Source organism: Chanodichthys erythropterus, chromosome 8 (genome assembly GCF_024489055.1).
Source record: "Chanodichthys erythropterus isolate Z2021 chromosome 8, ASM2448905v1, whole genome shotgun sequence".
NCBI lineage: Eukaryota > Metazoa > Chordata > Actinopteri > Cypriniformes > Xenocyprididae > Chanodichthys > Chanodichthys erythropterus.
Window position 1 is genome coordinate 26,913,174 of NC_090228.1, and position 10,333 is coordinate 26,923,506.

A 10,333-nucleotide genomic window follows, 5' to 3' on the forward strand; every position below is an offset into this window, starting at 1 on the left:
CTGCCACAGACTTCTACAAAGGATTGCAGTCCTTGAAACAAAGTTACTTGCGGGACTACCAAACCAGAAGTAACACACAACAGAGCTTCATCATGGACGCCCTCAGCACACAGTCGGTGAGTCCCGAAATTGATCAACATATTAATCGATGGCACACACAGGGAGCGAGACCCAAAGGCACTCGAGACATCAGATTGTCACGAGTATCACATATTAATGCAGTAGCATCCTCTACCCCAAACACTAGCTCCCTACCACCACCAATACATCTGGAGAACAGATTTGAAGTGTTAATGAATGTTGGTGAGGAATCTCCAGACATGATAAATGTGGGTGAGGAATCCCCAAACATGATAGGACACAGATCAAATCAGTCAGCAGCTAACACCGATGCTAAGTTACTTGCGGGACTACCAAACCAGAAGGAACACACAACAGAGCATCATCATGGACGCCCTCAGCACACAGTCGGTGAGTCCCATGAATCTAATGCCCCTAAACAGACCGTACTGAGTGCTGAAAGGTTGAAAAGTCAGCGGCACTCAGCTCAGAGAGCAGCCGAGCCCAGGACTCTGATAGTGGGTGACTCTATTATCAGAAACATTAGCAGCAGGGATACAACTACATGCTGCCTTCCACAAGCAACAGTTTCGGATGTAAACAGGGAACTTAAGAGCATTCTGATGAAATATAAGACTGCAAATCGACTAATCATCCATGTGGGGAAGAATGATATTCGGAAGGAGCAGTCAGAACTCCTTAAGAGGGATTTCAATGAACTTTTTGAAATGCTTAAAAGACTAAAAGTTCAGTCGTTCATCAGTGGACCACTTCCAGCAAGAGGAACAAATAGATTTACACGGTTGCTTGGTCTTAACACATGGCTGCAAAAAACCTGCAACTTAAAAGGACTGAATTTCATCGACAACTTCAATCTGTTCTGGAGCCAGAGACAACTGTTCACTCATGATGGCCTGCACCCAAACAAACTGGGCTCAAGAGTGCTAAAAGACAATATCTACTTCTGCCTCCATCATCCTTCAGCAGTTTGTGCAAATCCACTCAACCTGAATGGCACAAACACACCTGGACAGAGTTCAACTGACCACAGGACTTCATTTCAGCACCTGAATGGACATGCGGTTGACACTTCCCACAAGGTCAATGATAACACCACGCAGCCACAACAACCACTGCTCAGGCACACAATCCTGACTGAGCCCTGCTCACACAGCTCACTGAGAGACAGTGACGTGTTAGAACTGCTCCAAGATTCAGCACCCAAGGACGACTTTCGGGAAAACAGCCAGGGAAGCCAGGACAACATATTACAGCCTCCGGTAACACCAGAGCAACAGCCCCTCTCACCGGACACGTTATCCCTCTCTCCAGCATCCCCTCTTCTGTGCTTCTCAGAGAAAATGGAGGAACTGGTGTATGCTGGAACCAAACTCTCCCATTCTTTTGCTGCGAGCCCCCAGATATCAACAAAAAAGCGTCAAGCCCCGAAACCACCAAAGCCTGTGGGCCCAGCTCGCTCTCCCCCTCCTCCTGCGAGAGCTCTTCGGCCCCTGCCACAACGCCAGGGCCCTCAACGTCCTCCATCTGTTCTAGGTGAACCAAAAACAACTGATAACAGCTCTCAGTGATGTGTGTTGGGTCCCCGCTATGATAACAGTGACTTTATCAAATGTTTACAGAACAAGTGGGAACCCAGTGTACCTGTAGCTTTCTTTATTTCTGTTTTATTACGTTATAGAAAGCCTAAGGCCTTCCCAAACCGTTTGGCAAACCCATTTAATCTGCTACCTATTGCACGTCAAACTAAGATTACTGTAGAGACAGAAAGTAAGACTGTTAAGTTAGCACTTTTAAACATCTGCTCACTTAAAAATAAATCACTTCTAGTCAATGACTTAATAACCACAAACAACCTAGATTTTATGCTTCTAAATGAAACATGGCTTGAAGACAGCTGCAATGCAACAATCCTGAATGAAACAGCCCCTCCTAACTTTACTTTTATGAGTGTCTGCAGAGCTGTTAGGAGAGGTGGAGGTGTTGCTGCTCTATTTAAAGATGTCTATCAATGCAAGCAAGTGTCATTTGGTGATTACATGTCTTTCGAATACTTGGGTATTGTGTTAAAAGGTGCTCCTCGCATTCTACTTATAGTTATCTACAGGCCTCCAAAATACTCTCCAGCCTTTGTGGAGGACTTTACAGAACTGTTATCAGCAACTTCCTCAGAGTTTGACTGTTTTGCTATTACTGGGGACTTTAACATCCACATAGAAAATGCAGAATCCAATATGGCAAAAGAAATCATAACTGTTTTGAATACTTTTGATCTGACTCAACATGTACATGGACCCACACACAATCGTGGACACACTCTAGATTTAATTATTAGTAAGGGTCTAAACATTTCATCCATTGTCATTAAGGATGTAACACTATCTGATCATTTCTGTATTTTCTTTGATTTATTGATCTCTCCGACTGTTGAAGCTAGATCTATCTCGGTCAAAAAGCGATGCTTAAATGAGAATACTAGTGCACTGTTTATGAAGGCTATATCTTTAACACCAAGCATATCTGCAGACTCTGTTGATTTTCTCCTTGATTCTTTTAACTCAAAAGTACAGAATGTTATTGATAACATTGCTCCTGTGAAAGTCAGGAAGAAGAGTGGCAGACAAAAAGCACCGTGGAGAAACTCAACAGCAGTGCAAAATATGAAAAGACAATGCAGAAAAGCTGAGCGCATGTGGCGAAAGACAAACCTTGAAATCCATTATAACATCTATAAAGATATTCTTCATGCTTTCAATGTGGAATTAGGCAAAGCTAGACAGACCTTCTTCTCAAATATTATAAACAAAAACTTAAACAACACCCGTTGTTTGTATGGAAGTAAATCAGTAGCAAAACACGAGAGGTTGCTGATTTGAATGTGAGAACTTGTCGTATTAATATTTGTATTTGTAAACTGAAATTTACACTCACAGTCCTGATGTGAAAAGCTGAATGTTTCGATTTGCACACGCAGACAACAATCAAAACACCCGTGTTACGAAGTTGTAGTTGCAGATTAATAGTTACAAATGTGTAAAATGGCATTCACATAAACAAAATGACAGACACAAATGCGTGAGACATATTTACTTTTACACTTTACTTCAGTTTCGCTGTACAGCTTCAAGTCGGCGCTTACAACCTCTCAGATCTGGCAGTACAAGTTCAATTCCTGGCGCTTTGACTTTTGCTACTCTTTTTGCGATATTCCTGTAGCAAAACTGACTTGAGCACTTGAAAGCAGAAGTGAGAGAGCAGAACGGGGATGGGGGGGTGAAGGCGTTTTATTGGTCGATGCCTGACCAATGAACAACGCCATCCAGTGCGACTTGGCATGCGGAAAGAAATAATTGCATATGTATGAGACAATATTTTCATTAAAATATCGTTAGTTTTAACAGGTTTTTAATATTACAGTGAAAGAGTAATAAAGTTTTGGACCACCAAAACAGCGCAATCTGCTCTATGTAGTGACGTCATTGCGTACAAAAACGTCCTATTTCATTGGCTGACTCCAACCAATAAACAACTTTTCTACTCTTTTACTGTAATATAAAACTCAGTTAAAACTAATGATATTTTAATTTTAATGAAAACAGGGATTTTATCCCCCCCCCCCCCCCCAAGAAACATGTGATTAATGAAAAACAAAGCCTCACATTGTTTCCAGTCGTGTAAATGCTTCACTTTGCCTGTTAGAATGTTTGAACCCAGACCACTACTATATGAAAGTTCAAGTCCATTTACTAAACATTTTAAATAAAGCCTGTAGCCTATATTACATCATAATATGTTCTGTCATATAGGCTACAATAAACACACAACAGCACAATTTACTTGCATCAAACTACTCAGTAGGCTATGTATTATTAGTAATTATTATAATTATTCTTTTTGTTGATCCATTTCATTTATTGCCAAGCTTTAAGATGTGAATTACATTATTGAAATAAACACATTTAGTGTCGTCAGGCTTTCATTTGTGTTTAATGGATAAAACAACGGAGCTGCGATCTCAGGTTTATGGCTGCTGTAAATTTTACCTGCCACAAGATGGCACTGTTTTCGACACTTTTAATGCTTTGAAACCTTTTGATGCTTTGAAACCTCTCTCTTGCTCTCTTAATATGTAATGAGTTTACGCAAAAAATAAAAAAAATTAATTAAATTAAAATAGCGCCCTCTCATATTATCTTGAGTAGTAAAGTTGTTTATTGGTTGGAGTCAGCCAATGAAATAGGACGTTTTTGTACGCAATGACGTCACTACATAGAGCAGATTGCGCTGTTTTGGTGGTCCAAAACTTTATTACTCTTTCACTGTAATATTAAAAACCTGTTAAAACTAACGATATTTTAATGTAAATATTGTCTCATACATATGCAATTATTTCTTTCCGCATGCCAAGTCGCACTGGATGGCGTTGTTCATTGGTCAGGCATCGACCAATAAAACGCCTTCACCCCCCCATCCCCGTTCTGCTCTCTCACTTCTGCTTTCAAGCGCTCAAGTCAGTTTTGCTACAGGAATATCGCAAAAAGAGTAGCAAAAGTCAAAGCGCCGGGAATTGAACTTGTACTGCCAGATCTGAGAGGTTGTAAGCGCCGACTTGAAGCTGTACAGCGAAACTGAAGTAAAGTGTAAAAGTAAATATGTCTCACGCATTTGTGTCTGTCATTTTGTTTATGTGAATGCCATTTTACACATTTGTAACTATTAATCTGCAACTACAACTTCGTAACACGGGTGTTTTGATTGTTGTCTGCGTGTGCAAATCGAAACATTCAGCTTTTCACATCAGGACTGTGAGTGTAAATTTCAGTTTACAAATACAAATATTAATACGACAAGTTCTCACATTCAAATCAGCAACCTCTCGTGTTTTGCTACTGATTTACTTCCATATTTTTGCTACTGTAGAGAGACTAACAAACCCCCCACGTCAGATTCCCAGTGAAATGCTCTCAGACAGCAAATGCTGTGAGTTTGCTTCCTTCTTCTCTGAGAAAATTAATAATATCAGAAAGGCGATCAGCACATCCTTGAGCTGCACTGGGGTAAAACAGATCAGATCACAACATCAGAAAGCAGCTATTATGTCTGTTTTCGAAGCAATTGATGGTAAAATTTTGGAAGAAACAGTACAGCACCTTAAAACATCAACCTGCGCCCTTGACACACTTCCCACATCTTTTTTCAAAAGTGTGTTTAACTGTTTAGAAGCAGATCTCCTAGAAGTGGTAAATGCCTCACTTCTCTCTGGGACTTTTCCAAAATCATTGAAAACTGCAGTTGTCAAGCCCCTCCTGAAAAAGAGCAATCTGGATAACACCATATTGAGCAACTACAGGCCAATCTCAAATCTTCCTTTCATAGGCAAGATCATTGAAAAAGTTGTTTTCAATCAGCTGAACAAGTTCTTAAGCTTGAATGGATACTTTGACAACTTTCAATCTGGTTTCTGACCGCATCACAGCACAGAGACAGCACTTATAAAGATAATAAATGATATTCGCCTAAACACAGATTCAGGTAAATTATCAGTGCTGGTTCTACTCGACCTCAGTGCTGCGTTTGACACTGTCGATCACAACATTCTCCTTGACAGGCTGGAAAACTGGGTTGGGCTTTCTGGGATGGTCCTTAAATGGTTCAGGTCATACTTAGAAGGGAGAGGTTATTATGTGAGTATCGGCGACCATAAGTCTGAGTGGACATCCATGACATGCGGAGTCCCTCAAGGTTCAATTCTTGCACCCCTCCTGTTCAACCTATATATGCTGCCACTGAGCCAAATAATGAGAAAGAACCAAATTGCATATCACAGCTATGCAGATGACACCCAGATTTACCTAGCCCTATCACCTAATGACTACAGCCCCATTGACTCCCTGTGCCAATGCACTGATGAAATTAAAAATTGGATGTGTCTAAACTTCCTTCAGTTAAACAAAGACAAAACTGAAATCATTGCATTTGGAAACAAAGATGAAGTTCTCAAAGTGAACATGTACCTTCCTACCTTTTGGAGTCAGACCTGAGTTTCATTAGCCATGTAAAGACAATAACTAAATCAGCATATTATCATCTCAAAAATATTGCAAGAATTAGATGCTTTGTCTCCAGTCAAGACTTAGAGAAACTTGTTCATGCTTTCATCACCAGCCGGGTGGATTATTGTAATGGGCTCCTCACTGGTCTTCCCAAAAAGACCATAAGACAGCTGCAGCTCGTACAGAACGCTGCTGCCAGGATTCTGAGCAGAACCAGAAAACATGAACACATCACACCAGTCCTCAGGTCCTTGCACTGGCTTCCAGTTGCATTTAGAATTGACTTTAAAGTACTGTTACTTGTTTATAAATCACTCAACGGTCTAGGACCTCAATACATTGCAGATATACTCATAGAATATAAACCTAACAGATCACTCAGATCATCAGGATCAAGTCATTTAGAAATACCAAGGGTTCACTCAAAGCAAGGAGAGTCTGCTTTTAGCTGTTATGCCAGCCGCAGCTGGAACCAGCTTCCAGAAGAGATCAGGTGTGCTCCTACAGTGGCCACATTCAAATCCAGACTCAAAACACATCTTTTTATCTATGCATTTGCTGATTGAGCACTGTGCTATGTCCGAACTGTTTGCACTTTATTTTATACGTATTATCTTTTTATTCTTTTAATTCCTTTTCCTGTTTTTATTTCATTTTTAATGTATTTTATATCTTTTATGTATCATTGTTATTCTGACTTTTAATGCATTTTAAATATTGCTGTTTGGTTGAAAGAGCTGGGAGAATTAGGAAGAAAGTGATTAGGTTAAAATTTGGTAAATTTGGATAAGGGGACAAACCATGGGGAAATTTAAGCTGTAGTGCATGGTTAAGATATCTGTGGATTACAGTCAGGACACTTTCCAAAGGGGGAAATTTGAACTGCGTTGCATAGATAAGATATCTCCGGAAGGGGGGTTAGGGCTGTGTGGTGCAGTTTGAGGTGTCTTGGCAAAAGGGGAGATTGAAACTGTGTTTATCAGTTTTAAGTGCCTTAACAGGTAGCAGTCCTGTCGTGTGAGGAAGATCCATTCTGATCCGCTCTGATGGATAGATCCGTTTAGATCCACTCTGACGGACAACAACAACAAACTCCCTGAAACTTCCTAGCTCTTCCATCCAGATAGCAAAATTCTCTGTTTTTACTGTTATTTCTATTCCTTATGTTCTATTTTTATTATTCTTTTTTATGTAAAGCACTTTGAATTACCATTGTGTATGAAATGTGCTATACAAATAAAATTGCCTTGCCTTGCCTATTTGATTTACATAATTTATTAATTTTATTATTTAATATTTTTTATTATTATTAATTTAAGTCATTTTGATTTTATTTTTTATATTTCTTATTTCTTTTCTATTGTTGATTAATCTTATGATTGTGGGTTTGAAGGGGTGTTTGTTTCAATGGGTAGGAGATGAAAAAATGTCTCCATTTCAAGGTTTTTATTGTCACAGGACGATGTTGTGAAGCAGTAATTTTCCTTTGTTTTTCCCTTGGTATAATAACACTTGTTGGAATTGTACTGGTCAGACAAAGTCTTGATGAAGAACTTTGAAACATTCACAGCTAAGATTATTCAATAAACTCTGCTCTTTTATTATCATTACACCCGATTCTGATTTTCCATGATCTAGCAGTGGTCAACTGGAGAATACAGCTGTCGAACAGATACACACATTTAAAATCATTTTAGTACTGCAGTGTACTAGAAGTAAAACAAATAATTTCCCAGATGAGCAGCTTTTTCTGTTTTCTATCCACTAACCCAAACTTAATGGATGAAGTAAAGTCACTTACCCTTTTGCTTTGCTTAACTACAGTAGCTTGATCTGAGTACATGTTGTAGCTTCTATCATCATATCTGTATATCTCAGACACACCTTTAGGTTCAGCCCCCAAGGCTAAATATGCATAGAGTCTCTCAGTATCTCTGTGGTTATTTCCTGTGGCAGACAAACATCCGCTTACTGCAAAAGAGCAATGTGCAGTTTAACTCTTAGTTTCACTTTTAAATGAGTAGCTGCAACATCTCAGCATATAATAGAAACGCAGTTTTACGAAAGCGCGCAACCACATTGTCAGTCACTATGTTTGCATGTGGATGCTAAGATGTTTATGACACGAGCAGAACTCTTCACTCTTAGTTTTCATTATTCTGATTATTCTATAATATGGTTATACCACACTCAGAGGCATACAGTATGCATGGTACCCGGCATTGTTTTAATCTGCTCACATCAAATTCAAAATACATTTTTATTCATGTACTGGATATTATTCGGCGCCGTGATGAATGTCAGGTTTTACGCTGCCATCGTGTTCTTCGTGCCGTCTGGATGACAGAGAAGAGACTGTGCAGTGAGTTGTGTTGACAGAGGGATTTGGAGAAGAGAAAACTTCAGAATAATATCATGGAGTTCATTCATGAAGTGTGAACAACACACGGCATCTGTGGCTGTGTTCAGTAGCATGTTTACCCACCATGCGCTTAAAGCCTCGTTTACACTGCACACGTGTGCGGCGCGTTAAGGCTGATTTATAGTTCAGCGTCGGACCTATGCCGGAGCCCCTGCGCCATAGGCTATGCGTCTGTTTTCATTTATACATCTGCATCGTTGTCCGCGTTGACGTGCATGCAGACCACTAGGAGGCAGTGTACACGGTCATGTTGAGTATCAAAACAAACGCAGAAGAAGAAGCAGCTTGTCATGTATGTTGTCAGAGAAGCTTACCATAGACTGTAAAAAAATATGGACGTAGCATCCGTGACGTCACCCATAGAGTTCTGAACAGCAGTTTTGACGCGTAAATGAGGCCGCGGCCATCTTAGCTGCGCGTCACCGCACGTCACTCCCGGATAACTGAAAATGGGCAAAGAGGCGGGGAGGTGGTTTGAGCTGATGTGATTGGTTGCTGAAACCACGCCCGTCTAGCTTGACGTGACCATGTTAGCAGCACAGGAGCTATCTATCTATCTATCTATCTAAGATACGATCTAAAATATTAATGAAGATAAGTTTTATCATCAGAACGTTCTAAAGGTTTACTGTCAATCTACGGTGTTTCTTTAAGATATAAATGCTCCAACACCAGTAATTCGTGTTGGGTGTGCAAATAACAACATGGAAAGTCAAATTGGACTTCATACCTTTATAATGAAATAGAGATCGCGAAATGAATCCAATCTGTGGCACTTGGGTAAAATATGAGTGTCCATTGCAAAACAAAAAAACGTCACATTTCTTCTGAATGATCTGCTCTCTGTCATCGTTCTTCAAGAAAGGATGCAATCTGAGCAGCGTTTATGTTGTAAAACTGTATACGATCGTATCTAACAAACAAATGAGCCTGTGACCAAAGTATATTTTTTTTCAAAATAGTGCAGCAGTTTTAGTTATAATATCCAAGCAGTGCTGTCAGAGTTGTATATCCTCCTGGTATTGCCATTGTAGTAAATCTCACAACCAAAACTTTCAGCCAATGCCACGATCCAACAACGTGTGTTCTGTCTCTTCCGCATGCATGCACATCTACACAGACACACATCAGTCTTGAATATTATGCAGCAAGCCATATTTTATAATTGTATAAAATAATCGAGAAAAAAAGCACAAAAACGGCTGAGATGCCAAATTCAGCGGCAGCTGAGGTAACATGACGGCTCACAGACAGCAGCGCAATGTCACTCAAGTGACCACGCCCTTAATTATGCAGAACTTTAAGGCTTAATATAATTTAAACGGATAAATTATAAAAAAATTCACCCCCCTCAGAGTTGTCATGAAGGGCAAAAATAGCAGTATAGACCAAAACCACAATTTGAATCAACTTGTAAACATGTTTTTTTCTGCTATAAACTTGGCCAATTTAACATGGGACTCTATGAGATTCTGCTCCCTTTTGGAGCCTGTCCCTAGCGGCCAGTCGATGAATCGCAGTTTAAGTTACTTCCGTATTGGCTTCACGAGAGAAAGGGGGAGGTTGCCGCTTGAAGCTTACAAACAGAAACGGCAGAGAAGCGGTAAATAGGTAACGACTTTTGTTGCAGTTTGACTGTATGTGTCTTCTGAAACGGAGTGTTTTTTCATTCCTAGTGAAATTGAAAGTGCTCGCTCTTCTCCAAGTGCTCCGCGCCAGTTTTTTGACCCGAGGGAGGGGTTCTAGTAGACCAATCAGAGCGCTTGCGGTCTGCGTAGAA

At 40.1% G+C, this 10,333-nt stretch overlaps 1 protein-coding gene across 3 annotated transcripts in view; it reads right to left on the reverse strand.

The window, feature by feature from the left end:
* The window catches only part of LOC137023993 (guanylate-binding protein 4-like), a 68,954-nt gene extending 60,934 nt beyond the window's left edge, over positions 1–8,020 (reverse strand). For all 3 annotated transcript variants that reach the window (XR_010895608.1, XM_067391139.1, XM_067391140.1), the window contains exon 1: positions 7,933–8,020. The gene's annotated coding sequence lies outside the window, so the exon portion shown is untranslated. The remainder of the gene's footprint in view (positions 1–7,932) is intronic.
* Between the last annotated feature and the right edge of the window lie 2,313 nt (positions 8,021–10,333).